The sequence below is a fragment of the Serinus canaria genome, chromosome 4, assembly GCF_022539315.1.
Source record: "Serinus canaria isolate serCan28SL12 chromosome 4, serCan2020, whole genome shotgun sequence".
Taxonomy (NCBI): domain Eukaryota; kingdom Metazoa; phylum Chordata; class Aves; order Passeriformes; family Fringillidae; genus Serinus; species Serinus canaria.
Genome location: NC_066317.1, coordinates 3,958,731 through 3,977,253, shown reverse-complemented (window position 1 = coordinate 3,977,253; position 18,523 = coordinate 3,958,731). Strand labels below are relative to the sequence as shown.

The 18,523-nt window shown below is 39.4% G+C and overlaps 1 long non-coding RNA gene across 1 annotated transcript in view; it reads right to left on the bottom strand.

Annotated features, from left to right (window-relative positions):
- The window catches only part of LOC108962960 (uncharacterized), a 54,568-nt gene that overhangs the window by 12,743 nt on the left and 23,302 nt on the right, over positions 1–18,523 (bottom strand). The window contains exons 3-4 of the long non-coding RNA XR_001991699.2: positions 8,137–8,262; positions 6,684–6,831 (exon numbers count right to left, since the gene is read on the bottom strand). This is a non-coding gene — a long non-coding RNA (uncharacterized LOC108962960). The remainder of the gene's footprint in view (positions 1–6,683; positions 6,832–8,136; positions 8,263–18,523) is intronic.

The following is an 18,523-nucleotide window of genomic DNA, read 5'->3' as shown; positions in this document are numbered from 1 at the left end:
AATGGGTTTTGTTTCTTTACCAATTTTAGACTCTCTTTACACCTCTTTGGTTTTTATCTTTGAGGCAAATTAATAGATCCTCACCCCCAGAGTTTGTCAATGTTTTTGTTTTCCTTCTTCTGCGCTTCTGTGTCTTTTGTACAGCCTAACTCTTCAAGTGGTGTCCCTTGACTTGACTCCACACTGAAGCTTCCTTCACATAGCATTTGCAATGCTTTGATCATTCTCTGCCCTCGACATTTTGTTCCTCCACTGGGAAACATATATTAACACCAGAAACCTTCCATGCCAGGTAAAGGGGCAACTTTCTCCTTGGAGACAGACACTGCCTGTCATGTTCAGTTTTACATTTTGCCCTGTTATTGACATTGACAATGAATTTTGGCTACTTGTGGAAACTGGGGACATAATTCTCACCACAAAATTTACTGGAGTAAACTCAACCCTGCAAACAAATCGATGCACACAAGGGGAACAGTATAAAAGCTACCAGCAGGGCACAGGTTTATTTTATGCAGATGTACAGTTTGCATGTTATGGGACTCAACAGCACTCAAGTTTCCAATAACTTCTCTTTTTTGCTTGACCAATTTTGTTCATTACTTACAGGTCCCTGCAGAATTCTGAGCTGTTATTACAAACATATACATTACAGAAGGAACATGGCCTGACATGCATAGCTGTTTAATAAGGTTTTCATCAGCTGCTTTTACTGACATTTTTCATTTCTCTTTAGCCCTGCTTTTAATGTCTCAGTCTTCATTTGATACCGTGAAACAAAAGGAGTGGAATATTACACAGAATGTGTTCGTGGCTGGATATCAAAAGAATCACACAATGCACTTGAAGCATGAACCCTCTGTAGGCAATTTCTGTTCCGGTTTGCATATGCAATCTAGACTGGAAATGCTTTCCTCTTTTCTTATATCAGATCAACCCCATTAAAAAAAAATCCTCAAAGAATTGAAAATCATACTGAATTATAAGTCTAACATTCAAAAACAAGCATGCCTGTTTGTATAAAGAATTTGATGAATTTTTCCAAGAACCACACTTTGTGAAACAGTCCACCTCAAGCTGATGTTCAAAACCCACCCATCTCAAAGAACCAAAACAAAGTGTCCTATCACTGAGGAGTGATTCTCAAATTCTAAACTTCAACTGTTTGAGCTAATAAGGTTGGCAAAAAGAGAAAGCAGTTCTCTATCTTACCAAGATGTCAATAAAGTGAGGGTCTGATGGCTAATTAAGGTCCACTAGGACCCAAGGCAAGTTTTTTCTGGCTCAAGGGCATAGCTCTGGCTCAAATCAAAAAAGCACATTTTAGGTGGGGCTACATTTACAAAAGAGGGGTCTGTACTCAAAATCAAATTGCTTGCTATGATCCAACCATTAAAAAAAAAAAAAAAAAGAAAGAAAGAAAAAAAACCCTGTTAATTTTCTCAACTCACAAGTGAATACTAGTGGTGTCTCTACATCCCTGTCAGCCAAGCCTTCTCAGTAGAAAAGAGGTTGAAAGAAGATCTAGCATATTTTTTCTAGACATTTTTCTGCTTTAGTGGGGTGTAACTTTTCATTAGATGACTCATGATATGAGGGGAGAAAGAGGGTGAAGCTTCACAGCCTATGGTCAAAGGAGGTGAAAAGAAAGTTTTCCTATGGGTACAATCCTGCTGCAAGTACACTTGTGTTCACTTCAGTGGATTTCTATCAATGGCCATTCTTATTACACCTCTCTTTTCCTCAGCTCACAGCTTAGCTCTGCTGCATGGGGCTGGCTTTGTCCCAGCTACACTCTACCTCCAGCAGCTGTGATGGATGAAGGATTCAGACACACAATCCCCTTTCCTGCATTTGGGATATGCCACAATATTCTGGGCAAATTTGGTTTCTTGTTTGGATCCCCGTAAGTATCAGCAGGCACCGTGAAACCTGAGCTGCCTTTGCTCAGATCTGATCCCCAGCACTGCCAGAAGAGGGTTATGCTGAAGTGTTCTGGACAGCTTTGCAGATTGAAAATGCCAGTGCCAGCATGGCTCAAAAGAATCGCAGAAGTTGACTGTTAATACAATAAATCTGGAGATATATCCAACAACAGCAAAGGAAAAAAAAAAAAAAAAAAAAACCAAAAAAAAAAACCTGTGAAGGGCAGGAAGGAAGCTGGGAGAAAAAAAACAGACAGGCTAAAAAGTTCGGAGTTGGTGCTCAGTACTAGAAATATTGCCTAACTGTTTTGCCAAGACCTCTGCATTCATAGGTCATGCAGGATGCTCCAGAGAGTCTGTCAGCCAAAACAATTCCCAAATGCCCTGATATCTCCAACCTGGCAAGTAACCCTGCCACCTACAGATATCTGCCCAGATTCCTTTTAGTATCTGGGGGGTGTTGATGAGGCTGGCCATACAAATACCTACTGGACTTTGTAAGTCACAGCCAGTAGCAGGCCATAGCTTTGGGGCCCCGTACCAGCGTGTAATCAGAAAAAAGTGCAGCTGGTAAAACACCCATCAGTCAACAATCCAACTAGATTGTCACAAAGAGATGATTAAAACAAGGCCCAGATTCTGCTTTGATGGTTGCTTACTCAGGAAAGGAACAATTCTGAGCCTCTTTAGCCTTTGTTAATATAGATACTAACAGTCAGATCCCAGATTTTATCTGCCGATAATGGAGCTCAAGTAGTTTCTTGGAGTATTCAGTGATGCTATTTGATGTCACTTTATTAATTTATCAGAAGCAGCAGTATTTTTGTTATTAAATTTCAATTTGCCATGGCATCTATGTAAGACTCTGCCAACTACCAGGTTTTGTCTATGTGCTAAAACAATTCTGCTCCTACAGTCAGGTCCAAGTCTTATTAAAATTAAATGGATATTTTGAGCATGTTTTGAGTCACCTGTGATTATTTGAGTCACCTCTGATTATTTTAAGCTTTGGTTTGTATCACCAGACAAAAGCACCCCCTTAACCTAAAAATAGTCAAGAAATATATAATAATTACTTTTTTAAAACCCGCAATTTACAGCGACATTTAACCAATTTTCCAGAGCTGCAATTTGACAAGTATGTAATTACATCTGACCAGTGATAACCACAGACACAAATAAAATAAAGCACATTGAGGCTGACCTTTCTTAACTGAACTTTGCAATCAATTATCCATTGTCTGTATATTATTTACTATCAAGAAACAATTTATAATAATCATCTATGATTATATCCAATTTTTCTAAATGAAAGTGATATCATGGGTGGCTGAGTTTCTTTGTTGTTTAGTCCAAAGGGACTGCTCACTTCTTATCACCTTCACTCCTGCTGGGAAGCACAATCCATAGGCTATGTGGGAGACCTGAGATGGCTTTAGCCCCTTGTACTTCAGGCCATGGCCCCCATCCCTTGTGATGAGAACGACAACACTAAGCTTTCCTCTTTAGCACAAGTAGAAACAATGGATGTGCTTTATGCCTGGAAACAGCTAAATATATACAAAGTGCTACTTACAAATACATGAGAACAGTTATTAAGGCAACCTAGGATGGAACACTTACTTATCTCCAAAAAGAGCTTCCACTTCTAGCAGAGAAGTATAATCTGCCTACCTAATTTGTTTTCTCCACAGACCTTTGTCTTCCATCCCCAGCTTCATTTTAGCAATTAATGAAGTCATTATAAGTCTTTCTATTGATGTCAGTAGCCTCCAGTAGAGGACTCCAGCCCTGCCTCTGGGAGCTGCTTTCAGTTCTCTTGGCTAAAAGGAATTTGTTAGCTGTGCAGCATTACATATTAATTTATACCACCAGGTCTGACAGTCTGCCTGGGAGGCAGCAAGGCTGTAATTTAATATGTGAAGGTATATTATGTTCACTAAGTGATATGTGTATGTTACCTGACTGTAGACGTTAACAGAAATTAATTTTCATGTAACAGAGTGCAGTATAAACTAATGAGAAGTAAAGGAATGCTGGTAACCACACAGTAACAAAATATTCTCACATCCACACGTGCCCCCTGAGAATTGTTACCTCATGCCCTGCCTGATAGAAGTCTACCAACAGTGGGTTTTGTTGTCTGAGGTGACTCACCTGGAATTAGTTAATGCTTCCAAGTGAAGCCAAGGAACATTTTAAAGAGCTCAGTGATGCAGTAAATCCTTACACTGGATTTACAGTATTGGCATCACATTTTAGTATTTGTGACGTTTTTCCACATTAGGTATGAAAAATGACTGAGAGGTTACAATTGTACTCTAGGACATGCCTATACTGCAACTAAAACTTCTTTTTCCTCCTCTAACCCCAAAGCTAAAATGACTTTGTCTTCTGTACTGATCCACCAATACCTCAGGATAAACATGTATATTTGAAATTATATGCTGTAATATGCAAATTGGGACACCACATTAAAAAAACCTACTGAAATGACACAAAAGTAAACAAAAGAACAAAAGATTCTTACAAAGCAGATTGCCATTCCTATTGGAGATCAAACACCTAACTTTTTCATGGCATGTTTATTCCTCCTTTAGTGTATGCTCCTTAGGACAGATGACTTCTTATGGCAGCAAGTTCTGTAAAAATTTTCATGCCATAAATTTAGGCAAAAAGCCCTGGAAAAGATGCCTGGGCCTAAAATAAATTGAAAAACAAAGGAATATTTAGATTCAAGATGCTTTGGAACAGTACATGAGTGCAAACCACCTTTTGTAAATAAACATTTTAGAAAAATAAAGTAATGAAAAAGAAAATTGGAATATCCTGTGACTCATTTCCTTCCTTACATTATTCACCTGCCAAATTATGTACCTATATAGACATATATAAATATATATCCAGAACCTTTTCTGCAAGAGGGACTTCATGTTGGGACACCACATTCTTACTGTCCTTCATACTCTTCCCTGTTTTGCTGTTGCCTCCAATGACCCATTTCAGTCCATTTTTAAGAGTCCAACTAATCCAACTGCACCTCCTGTGTTAGCTGGTGGTAAAGACCACCAGATCTTTACAAATGCATTATAGTGACTCAGAAATTCCTGATTTCTCTCAGCTTTGACTGAGATCCAGGGTTTCCAAAGGCAAGTTGACATTCTCACATCAGGAAAACAGACTGCTCCTTGGATGTACTTACACTTTGTGCATCAAAAGCAAACATCTGGCAGTGCCTTGGAAATTGTACTTCACCTTACAAATGTGAAATGGATTTTTCTACAATGTCAGCAGGAACTCACATTTTTAACAATTCTGTGCTCCACTGGCCCTCAAGAAGAAAATGTCCAGGTTTTGTGCAATAAGCACAATTACTGTATATTCCCTAATTATAATTTCCATAATACCTGAAGTAATACACCTTAGTGTATGCTTAAAAGCATGTACCATAGAAAGCATTTGACTTCCACCCACACTTGTGTATGTATCATCCACATGACTGAATGCATGGAACAGAAGAGCCCCAATGAAAGACCACTAGACAAATAACTCTCTAACCACCTACATGTATAATCATTTACTTTATAATAACTTTATACAAACTTAAGCATAGACAATCTTACATAAGCCTTCAAATCCCTGCATGTGGGATCTGAGGATTCTCTGACCCTCACAGATAATTTTATCAAGCAGTGAGAATTTTCAGAACTTCTCCTCAAAATAAAACTACAAAATCAAACTGAATAACAGAAGCAAAAGTCAGTAAAACACTCAGACTAGAGTCTAAATATTACTGAATTATTCCATTTTTCCCTGGCTGCTTTTGGCTTTTTTTTTTTTTATTATTTTTTTTATTAATTGAAGAGATTTCAGTGGGTGTAAAGTAGAATTTATTCTTTCCAGTCTGGAGCAGAACAAGACATTAGCTACTCAACAACAAGAACTAAGAAGCCTCTCCGATGTCAGGGTTTATCTGCCAGTTATCATGGAGGGCTGTGATTCTGATGGAATGTGAGCCACTTTGACCACACTGCCTTTCCAAACCTCGTCCCAAATGGAAACAAAAACCAGTTGTGGCATCAGAAACCTGATTAATTGAGAGTGGCATTCTGAGCCTGCTGCTGGTGACCTAATGACTGGGAATTGCCCTGGGGGTTTAAAGTCTCGCGTCCTTCCCAGGGTGGCAGTCACAGATATAACAAACCTGTCCAGTTAAATTACATTAGCCAACCACTGTTTACCAATGTGGGCATCACACTGTGCCTGCCCACTGCCTGGCACAGACAAGCACACTCAGCCCTGGCATCTGAAGCTGCTGACAGATTGCCAGCCTCTGGTGCAGATGGTGGCAGCTCGAGAGCGCTAATCACCGATGACATTAATGATGAGGTAACCTGTCTCTCTTCAGCTAATATACACATGGAATATGTTTCCTATTAATTTTTTTCCCAGATAACAAATTGTTTCTTAGATAAAAAATTGCAGCTTTAATGACGGAGAGCAACAAAACCAAATTATCTGTTCTTTGGAAAAATTTGTTTTCCGCTAATTGCTCTAAACAATCAATAAGAGAATTACAACTGGCATCCCCCACTGAGAGCAGAAGCAGAGGAGTCAAAGTCAATTAGCTTCCTGCAGTACGATGCACTCAGATGGAAAGAGTCATTACAACAGAGCGTAAAAGTCAAATTATAAAGTGTGCAGCTTCAGGAACAAAGCAGGCTCAGAAAGAAAGTCTAACAGAGGGCTTTTACATACCTGTGAATTGTTCATGTATCACTGCAGTTTCCAGTTTTTCTTTAGATGCTTCCATGAAAGGATAAAAGACAAGGTAAGAGGGCATCCTTGGATCTTGGGAGCCCGGGAAGGCTGTAAGTCCTCAGAAGTCAACTGAGAAACATCTCCTCTACGGAATAAAAGGAGCAGATAATCAGCTCTGTTTTCTGTCTCAGTACAAAAATTATAATTTGGAAAAAGCCAAGAACTCCATGGGGGCTAGTGAAATAATCTACAGGTGGCAGTGTTATGTTTACAAGTGGACTCAGTGATGTTAGGGGTCTTTTCCAACTAAATGATTATATGATCATCCAAATCAGAAAAAAATTCAAGCACACAAGACTGATCTATTCTGCAGGAATGAGTTCTCACTGCTGTTTTATTTCATTTTCCTCAAATGCATGGAGTTTCAGATGTGCTTTTATTTTTTAGTCATTATTCACACATTATTTGGTAGTTCCAGTGCATTCAATTAGAAAGAAAGTAACATTTTAACAGGCTTTATGCTGGACATAACTCATTGGTGTGTAGGAAGACTCAAGTCCCCAGTATTTTACATTAATTCCTTGTACCCATCAGTGAAAAAACATATATTTTGCCCTTGAAAACTGAAATCATAGAGCTCTACATGACCCCCTGACTGATTTAACTTCTATTCTGGGCCAAGTTCCTCACTATTAGTAAGGCTCTTGAACCACAGTGCTTGCCTCCCCCAGGCATCTCCATCAGGACATTTTCCTGCACAATTTCCCTACAGCAATGTCCCTAATTTTATACAGGGTAAAAATTGCTGGCCACCCAAGAGCTTAATTAACTGAGCAATGTTTTCAGCTGTGATGTAATGCTGTTTTTGCAAACACATTATCTCCCCACTTTCTACTTTATGCTGTGGCACACAAAGGAGTCTGCTGACTTTTGCATGCAAAGGCATCCAAAACTTCTGTTTAAGGCCACCTACCACTGCTTTTCCATGAGTTATCAGAAACAGCACAGCCAGCCTATTGAGAAGTGAATAACAGTGAATGGCTGTTCAGGGCTGGGAAAGGTTTACACACATCCTCACAGCTCTCTTTATTCAGAGCTTGTAAACAGTGCACAAGCCCTACAGCCACTCTTTCAGCACCATGTTGTGACTCCCTCTGTCTCTTTGTACTTGCCTCAAGCAAAGTCAAGTTCTAGTGATCTTTTTTGGCCACTTTATATAAAACTGGCATGTGTGACCTCAGTACAAAGCATTACACACCTTGTACAAAGTGGATAGTACAGTCTGTTGACCATCAAACTCCTGTGACTGAGCTTATGGTGGTTTGTCTACACACTGATGACTAATTAAGTTTTGTTGAAAGGGAAAACAAACGTTTTGTTTTGTTGCAAAACACTACTAATTCAGAGACTATTCTGTTGCAAAGAAGAAAAAGGAATGAAAAAAAATTACCATATTTAACAGTTCTCAGCTCTTCTCCTTGGCCAGGATTCTTGTGGAATGAAGGCAACATTCCTCCACAGCTGTATGCATAACAACAGTAAGTTAAGCCACCTGTATAACATGGTCCATTTTCCTCTGCAAAAGAGAGCATGTGGTGCTTGGAACAGAAACTTGATACAGGAGGAAACATCCCTCATACAGACTCTTGTTTACAAAGCCACTGACAAAATTTTAAATATTGCTCCAAATGCCTTGCTTACTTTTCCAGCAGAAATGTTTTTTTTCCTGTGCTAACACAAGACAGATTTCCATGGAATGCCAGCTGAGCGCTAACATTTGCTCTTTACAACATATCCCTCTACAGATGAGACCAAATTCTGCTTTTCTTCTCATTTTGGCAACGACTGTATAAGCAATAGTTGCACTGTGTCATTCTAAATCACAAGTTTTGCTCAGAATTTTTAGCATCTATCTCATGTTAGACAGCTTTTCTTCCTTAACACTGGAATCTTCATACTTTATTTACAGATACACAGGGTGGGTTTCCAACAAAACTTAGGTTAGTTCTCACTATGCAACTTTTGTTCTTCCTTCACACACGTGAAGTGTTTACACAAATGAAAGGAAATCTTCCCTCATACTTTTTGCTCATCTGGGTCACCTGAAATGTGCTATGCAAAATGAAATTCCTACAAAATGAACTCCAGTTCATCCCTCTTCCTGCACTCTGCTTCACACTTTGCTGTGCACACAATGTGGTAATTGCTTTTGCTTGACTTGTTCAAACAGCCATTTTCATGATGTGACAGCCAGGGTACTAATATATTTATGCCCTTTGTAATGGGCCAGCACTGCTTGTAATTAGGTGCAAAGTTAATTAAGTGCAATACATCTAATAACTGCCTGCCAGTAACTGTAAAGTCTGATTTAGCACATGAACTGTCAAGGTGTCAGAATGGTGTGCTAAAAAATAAGTTGCTAACAGAGAAAAATCCTGCTTCAAGCCAGAGAAAAGCACAGTGACAGTGAGTGAGCTGAGGAAAGCAAAAGCTAAGTGAAAACTTACTATTTCCAACAATGGGACATGAGCCACCTACAAGCTGATAAGTTGTATCTTGATTAATGGGACAATAAATTGAAGTATTCTTTTATTCACCAGCCACTGTCTTCTCCTATAGACAGCCCTTCCCTTCAAGAGCTATACACATGGCATAGAACTTTTTAAAGTCTGGAAATAACAGTAAAAGAACAGATTCTATTTTTAATAATGCATAAAAAGGGTTATAAGCCAGAGGATCTCACTTCATGGTCACAGACCTAGTTTGTTTGTTTCTTCTATTGCACAAAACACAGCTTTTCTTCTACTGAACCTAAGAGAACATTCCATGTTCTCCTTCCTTTAACTCTGATTTGCTCAAAAGTTCCCTACACCTCCATCACCATTTGGTATGAGATGCAAAATGTTCTTTTCCTCACATTAAGCATTCAGGGCAGCTGCAAAAGGAAAGTGCAGCTAGTCAGCATGGGCAGAAATAAAAACCTAAATGACACAAATTCTCAACAGAGAGTAATGCAGGATGAGCTGTACATCAGGCTAGAAGTTACAGGGAGCACAACTGATGAGTTGCACGTGTACCAGAACAGCACAAGGTACCTGCAGAGTTCAATAATAATTTCACTATTAACACACACAGATGGATGAAGATCACAAAATTTCCTGTAGGATAGGAAGAAGGACAATGGGCAATGTTCTGAAGCTTTTTTAGGCCAGCAGATACAAAAAAATTGATGAAATTTGTATATATAGAGGATAGCTCAAAAACCTCCAGAGATCACCTAAGTTCAAGGGCAACATTTCTACCTCCAAAGCAGTCCCCAGTTAAGCTCTCTTTTTAAAATACTTGACAGAAATCCATGCCAGAGAAGTCAGTCTTGGTGGTTTGTTATTATGAACTGATATCTGATCAGGGAAATTATGCTCTGGATTGACATGAAATTAATAATGCTTGTTGTGTGGTGCCCAATGACAAAGGTAAATGCTAATAGCTCTGAAATCCTAATGGATGCTAAAGTACTCTCCCGAGCTCTGATTAGTGCTTGTGTTGTGCAATTATGCTTTTCTATAATTACTGTGAATTACCATCATGATATTATTATTCTCATATTTTCTATTCCTCTGAAATTCTCAAAATTTCCTGCAGCTAAAAATGGATTTCATTTGCATTATCACAAGCTTTGATTGTTTAATGAAAAATAATTCCATGCAGACTCTCATGTTAAATTGTCCATTTAAAATTTTCCTGTTATCTAGATTATGTTGAAGTGTCCTTTCTCTCATTTATCATTTCCCTCTATTATCACAGTCACTGCCCTCACTTCATGCTACATTTCAGAAAGAAAGAAAAAAATGAAAGACATTTTTACTCATAGCCTCATTTTATGCCTGGAAGCCCTTTTCTCTGCATGTTCTCCCTTTTCCATAAAATTCTTTACTTGGAAAGCTTAAAATGAAAAGAGAAAGGAAAAAAAAATCTTACTTGTCAGGAAAATGTGGCAGCTATGCTAAAAACCCAATTTTTTTGGTTTTTGATTGCAGTTAGGTCTGCAGAGGGATACCTTGGACTCGCATGTCAAAGTGACTGCAGTACCAGAACCAGCAAAATCCATCCAAAAGCCAAGCTGCAAAAACTGCGGGAAATGTGGGTTTGTAAGAGTATGAAAGAGCCTCAGAGGTGTTGAGTTGAATAATTTTAAAAAACCACCAGACAGACATGACCTTCAAAATTTAAAAGTATGAAAGCATCCCACAACATAAAGAAGTCACCTGATATTTGAAATACTTCTTCCTACATCTATCACTGCTGCAGGAAGTGTGTGTATGTTTAAGTAGGTGGACAAAAGGAGATAAAAACAGCATCTATACTTGAAAATTTAGGGGAAGTCTGTAAACTTTTTCTTGGTTTACATTAGAAAGTTTCATTTCTATTACAACAAAAATGGAAAAATCTTTTGACCTTGGCACAGTTTTGATAATTTCAAGAACTGATATTTATGTTTTTCAGTTTCTCACCATCATTTTGTTACCTTCTACTTAAAATCATTCATTGCAGTATTTCTACCAAGCATGAAACAGTTATTTTTTCAAGCAGATTATGAGCAATTTTCTGTTGTATTGAGAAATGGGCTAGAAGACAGCCTAGATAACTAAATTTATATTATGTGTTTTGCTACATACACACAAAATATTATTTTCTATTTTTTTGTCTCCCTTATTTCTTCCCAACCTTTTCCAACTTCTTCCATTTTCACCTCATATATGCATCTGATTTTCCTCTCACATACACAATTCTCCTATGCAAAGTGTTAATAGAACACGTGCGGTCACGATTTCACACTTGCAATATTCAAATAGCTTCCAAGTTAGTCAGAGGAAGTTTGACCATGTCCATATGTACACTTAAGGAGATGAAAGCCTGGATCAGATGAAGGAAAACAACCTCTTTTAAAAAACCAAAAATCTTACATGAGGCTATTTATGCTTTAATGATTTTTTTTTTTCATTTTCACCATGCATAAAAACAAATGGAAATACTTAATCTCTAACTTTATCATGATGTGGGGGAAATTGAGCCCACATTGAGCATCCGCAGACTGCATCTTTCAAGGCAGTGCCGCACCAGGAGGATTTCATGAGGACAGCTAAAGAGTGTTGGGTGCTGAAGCAGGGATGTGCACTCATGAGACCACAGCCTCCTTTCCTCTGTTTGTCAGCATCAAGCTGTTCCCACTGCTTTCTACATGGAGCACCATTCCAGTGGGCTGCGTAGATGTCCTGATGGTGACCCTGCCATAAATCCCGGTTCCGTGTCCAAGGCAATAGGCACGGCCGTGACACTGATCACGAGATTGCCATCTTGCACTCTTGAAGTCACACTGAATTATGCAGGGCTGTTATTTTTAAGTACCCAAAACAAGGACTCATAAACAAGATGGAGCAAGACAGGGATCACGGATGAGACACTGCCCTTGCCAGTGATCCAACCTTCTGCAACTGGAACCACTACAAATGCAAATTATTAGAGAAGCTCCCACCCACACTTCATGGAAACTTCCACTCTGCCACCCACATGGTCACTGCCCAGTCTTACCCCTCATATGGGAAGGTCAGCACAGATTATGCTCATTTCAAAATTTTTCTTTCATATTACAGATCAGCTTCAAGGGCTTAGGAGAGGAGCTAATCCTACACACATGTGCCTCTGGTGAGATGGCAACTGTCCCTGGCCAAGGAATTAACACCCCTTTTAAAGTTATCCTCTTTATTCTGAGCTTCCAACAAACAAATCAAATCCAGCATTTAGCAATGCATGTTTCACATCACCAAAAGCCCTTTCAGATCTCGAAACTGTACACACTGTCTGCTGGAATGACCCCAGGCACTCTGTGACAATTGAATTATAAGGGACACCCTCTTTCCCACCCCACTGCACTGAGTTACCTCCACTGGCTACAGAGAGGACTCCACATGCTTTCACGCAGCCAGCAATGAGCTGGACAACAGCAGGAACATATTGTTAAATATTTCTTTTATCTTCACTTACAATAGCCACAGATTTAACCAGCCCACAAATATTTTCCATTAGAGTACTGCAGCCACGAGGTTCCAAGCCTTGGAGACCAAAGGGGTTTTAGGTGGTTATAACTCTCCAGTCACTTTTATCTGGCCCAACACATTTTATCCACAAAACCTTGAAGAAAATACCCAGCCACAAGGCACAGCACAAGATGAAATGCACACAGTCATCTGGGCTGCTCTGCTCCCTGCTAGACCTCTAAGATATCACATATTGACCTTTCACTATAGCTTAGATTTTGTTTGAGGAAGTCAGAAATATTCCCTGTGACTGGAGAGACTGCAGCCAGTGAGCTGGGTGGTCCTCTGCAGTCTGGGGCTTTCTGGGCTCTCAGGAAGTGATAGAGGTAATCCATCACTCAACTCAGTGGCCTGAGCAGTCATACTACTTCACTATCACTGCAGTGTGGAGGGGTTTCCTTTCTGGATGACCTGGACTGGCATTGAGACTGGATCCTGCCAGTAAATAAATATTTGTCTGGCTTTTAAAATTATCTTTGTACTACTTTGTGCAATCCTTTACCTGTATGCAGGAAGCACTTCATTTCCTTCCCTCTGGATGGTCTGCAGAGAATGGAAGAGCAGCCTGAACGCAGAGATGTGTAGAAATTACACAGAGTGCTGCATCCAAATCCCTTTAAACATGGAAATGGTCTGATGGGTTCACATCCATTAGCATATGGTTATTCCATTTATAAATTCTTGTAAATCTACCTGGCTATGGCTAATGCAGTGACTCTGAACTGCTTTGTGAATAACTCATGGGGATTTGGGAGAGACAGTTCTAGTCCAGGATCTGCTGTTTAGCCCATACACAGTCTCGGACTAATCACTTTCCTTCCTTGGTTACTATTTTCAATTGCAAAGTACAAAGTTATTTAAGCACAGGAAGCTGTACAAAAAAAGATATTATTAATGGATACCTTTCTTTTCAAACTCCACTAAACTGCAGGAAGATTTACAAACTGTAATCAGTCAAAACCACAATTTGTTTGCACTCGGATGGTTCTACCTGTCAGCAACCAAACTATACTATGAAACTATGGCCCAACAGCAGTATTTTTTTTCCAGGCAGCTACATACAAGCCTGGAGGGATGCATGCAAAAATTGTCACCGAGTCTGGCTAGAAAGATACCAAAACACTTTGCAGTTGCATACAACTCTCTAAAATCCTCACTTGAACAACCAGGGACTATAAGGAGTAATGCTCACAGCTTCAATTCCCTGGATCAAACAGCTGTGAAGTCAGGAGGAAGTACGTGACTGGTTATTTGAATAATCCTTCCAGTGGGAGTCAGACACAGCACATACAACTGTGGCTGAAGCTGTACCTCGCTCAGGTTGGCAGGGATAAGATCTTCCAGACAGCCCAAGTTATGCTGGAGATGGTGGCCCCAGCTGCCTGCTGACAGAATGGTACCACAGTCACGCATTTTGTTAGTCCGTTCCCAGGCTGCAGTGTCAATCACAGGGCATGATAAACTAGGCCAGTCACTTAATTGCATTTCAAAGTGGGTAACTAAAGAATGTCATCTGTCCCAGATAAAACCTGGATTGTAGCCAGCAATCCATAAATCCCTTTGTCCTATCCTGAAGGCAGTATGCAGTAACATTTTGGAGTCTCTGAAATGATCTTTAGCACAGAGATGACAGATGAGATCCTCTTGGGCAAACACTACTGGCACATGGCTACGACACTGAAAGAATACTGTGCCAGGATGTGTGAGCAGGACTGAAGGTGGTGCAAGCTTGAAGGTGTTTGTCTGCTTGTCCTGCATCACATTAACCCACCCCAAATATTGGAAAGCAGAAGTTTGCAGCCTTACACACAACCCAAGGTTACACAAATAAACAATCAGTAATCACAAGCACAGTACACAGTTGACCAACCAGCACACTGATTGTCTGCCTCTGAGAAATACCTGCAAGCAAAGGAGCACGAAAAACACTTACAGTCCTCCACAAAATTAGTCACAATCTTCTTCCCATGTAGAAAAATCCTAGGTAGTTTTTTGGTCTCACCCTCAAATAGTTTTATAGTTTAGGGAAAAAAGCCTTTTGCCTTAATGTAGCTATCAAACAGAACCAATATGAAACTTGCTCTGTACTACTGCATCCAAACCTGCTCTCCAGTTGGGATCTTCACACACAGAAGAAAGAATGAGCTGGAATGTGCGAGGGTTTGTTTCACCAGTCTGATTTTTCTAAAATTTGTATTTCCCTCTGTTTCCTGCAGCAACTGCTCTCCCATGTAAAATGTGCAGATATCACACAAGTCAGATTCAGGACCAGCTTATTCCAAGATTGTGACATCCCAGCTCTTGGCTTTCTAAGCCTAGCTTCTATCAGCCATTTAAAGATGAAACCAAGTATCCTGAAATTCACAAACAGAGCTTTCTAACACAAAACCTCTTTCTTGCATATCTGCACACAATAACAGCATCTTTACAGCATTTCGAAATGCCATTTCAACACCGATGGCGAAGTGCCTGTCAGAGCCAGGAGAGGTTACTTTGACTCTGGCACCACCTACTGACCTGGGAATAAAAGCGCCTGGACGACGGCAGCAAGAAAAGCCACATTAATCAAGGACATACACCCCGATTTCTTCTTGCAGTGTGAATATTTCTATTTTTTCATCATCAAGACAGCTTTAACTTACATCCTCGAAAAATATTTTCTTAGCTTCTCATTACTGTTGACATTCATCAGAGTGCAATGATATAATGTAATAGGATCTTTCCAGTCTGTAAGATAACCAGTACAAATAAACAAAAAGCTGCTTGCACTGACTTTGCAAGCAATTCTTCACCACACAGACACCGAGGAGGAACGAGCTGTTTAATGTAACTGCCAGGAATGTCCTCAGCTGTGCAAAATACATTAAAATATGAATGCAAAAATAAAACCTCACACAAAGGTATAGTTTAGAAAACAGTTTTCTTATTCTTGCCTTTCTAAGTACTTCAGTTTCACTTTCTAGACAGAAGATATTCTCCATGCGTTAAAAAGGAAACCATAAATGATACGGGAATGTACTTTCTGATTAAAATTTAGGCTGAAAATATTTCTTTGTAAAGAACAAATGGCAGCTTCTTGTCTGGATTTTAAGGTTACTGAAAAGTACCAAAGTTGAGTTTTGTGAGTTTTTGCCACTATTGAAAATCAACTATTCAAACAGAGAATATTTGTACTAAATGTACTGTTTAAAATATTGAAAATTACTCCTAAATGTTGTATAATTTCTGGAGTTATGAGGAAAATATTTTGCCTTTGTCTGTATGAATAAACTGACCTCACCTAGCAGGGAAACAGAATTTAAACTTCAATCAAAATGCACAAGGACAAGCAGGGGTTAGAGCAAATTCCGAAGATTAAGACAGAGGCTGGTAAGTAAAAACTGCTGCAGAATATTAAGAATTGATCACCTGTAGCTCTGGGGAATGAAATGAAGACAATGAATGCTGTCTTAAGCTTGCTGGACATTCAGAAGAGGAGAGCTGTCATGCTTGCAGGGCCCACTGATTAATGCTTGGATTTAGTGTAACACAAAATTTATTACATTTTGTCTTAAGTGGGTAATTGAGTAATCCCTCTAAAAAGCAATAATTTTCCCATGAAGTTCATAAAGTTAATACACTTCAAATCTCCAAAGAGCAGAAAAGAAACAGCTCCACATCTACCTGTGGAAATCACTGGACATAAATCATCATGCACAAATGTGACTTCATAGAAGTTTGTTATTTTACAGTGTTTTACTGGAAAAAATAAATAAATTATTTTAAAATAGTACCTACATACACCCTGTATGACTGGCTGAATAAACATTGATTCCTGATCTCCCAGGAATATCACAGTAATTTCACTGGATCACTGAATATAATTCTCACTTTATATGTACTAAAATAAAACTGAAACTCAGATGATCCTGACTCAAATCTAGTTGTTAGAGAGTACAAGTTCAAGCTTAGATGCTTGAAATCAATGGGAAAATGGGGAAAAGGAAAGCAAATTCATACTGACTGGTGGGGTGTTTGGGGTTTATAGATGACATCCTATAATATGCCTGTAAGGCTCAGACAATGAGCCAAGGAAGCAGCACTGTATCGTTAGGAGTCACCGCACAGATGGAGGATGAAATCTTTGTGCTCCCCAGTGCAGATCTCCAGAGTGAAGATTCTGTCAGACCAGAGGAAAAGCAAGGTGTCCTTTTCTAGTTTGTCCTACTTAAACCAGGTTGAAGGGGATCCAAGAAATACTTCATTCTATAGGGATGGATTTATAAATTTACAGAGCTGTAGGTTAGACCAGCACACCAAAGATATGATACTTAATTTAAGCAAAAAAGAAACTGATTAAAAAAAAAAAAAAAAATTAAAAGCAGCATTTGAAAAGAATGTGGTGATCAGAAATTCTGCCTCAGATGATTATAACAATAAAGGAATTTGAACTCACAGTGTCTTTCAAAACCACACAAAGTGAGCTGAAATAGCCTCAAATCTACTAACACCAAACCCACCCAAATCCTCAAGATTATGTACTTAGAAAGTACCACCTTTAGAGCACCAACTCTTTACCACACCCCAGACAGTCTCCTCTTGAGAAAGCACTGAACAGACACTGGGGTTGGACAAGAAGATATCAAACACTTAGACTGCCACACCTGAGGGTACCTGCTACAACATTCTTAATATTGAACACTACAACAAAGGTACTGGAATATTTCAAGCGTCAGTTTCAACTGAAATTCTGACCTCTGAACCTGCATTTTCTCTGCAGGGAGTAGGTAATCCTAGAGTTCAGAGGCGCAGAATTATCCACTCCAACACAATCATGACCACAACCATTCCAACTCAGCTCCTCAGTGAATGCAAACCAGTAAGTTCTGGAGCCACGTTGGTGGCTCTGTGCAGAGCCACAAGAGATCAGAACCTGGACTCCAGGTTTTCATATCACTTTCCAACCTCTGGGTTCCACCTGGCCGTGACAGCACAATGGCCTCCTTGCTACGGCGTGCACCTTACACTTCCCCTATTACCCTCAGTGGGTTACAGCTGACAAAACTGTGATTTCTTTTGCACTAATGAAATGATTCTCAGGCTGGATTGCAGGGATAACAACGCATTTCAGACATTCTTCTTCTCTGAATTAATGCACATGGGGCTACTAATGCAGTACTTTTGACATCAGGCATCTTTTTTGATGGTGCACTTCATGTAACATGCCTTCACTAGGAACACCAATGGAAACACTGGAATTCTCTATTCATAGTTTTAAGCTTCACTTTGCACCATCTGGCAATCTCAGCCAGGTATGAAGTAAATTATGGGCCTCCAATAAATTTTCAGGACATTCTCTACTACTTAAGACTAGACAAAAAGCACATTTAAAAAAGATGATATAGACATTTTGAATGTGAAAGCAAAGTTATCACAACACATAAAGTAAGACAATGAAAGAGGGAAGACACATTTTGGTACTGATGTGTACTCAGAAAGAATTATGCTTTGATCCTTCAATCAGTTTTAGCATGGTACTGCCTCGGGAATTCTGTGCTAAGAAAAAGGCCAGATGGGATGACATATTGGCCCAACAGCTCTTAGGGACTAAAGGGATTTGGAGCTGCTCTTATTAGAGTAGATTAATAGCATATCAGAATGGCTATGAGAAACAAGGGAATTGTTGGCTGAAGAAAAGTTACTCAATCTTGAAAGCAAGCAAGCAAGCAGCATGGGCTGCCAGTGAAGCAATCCTGAGTATAA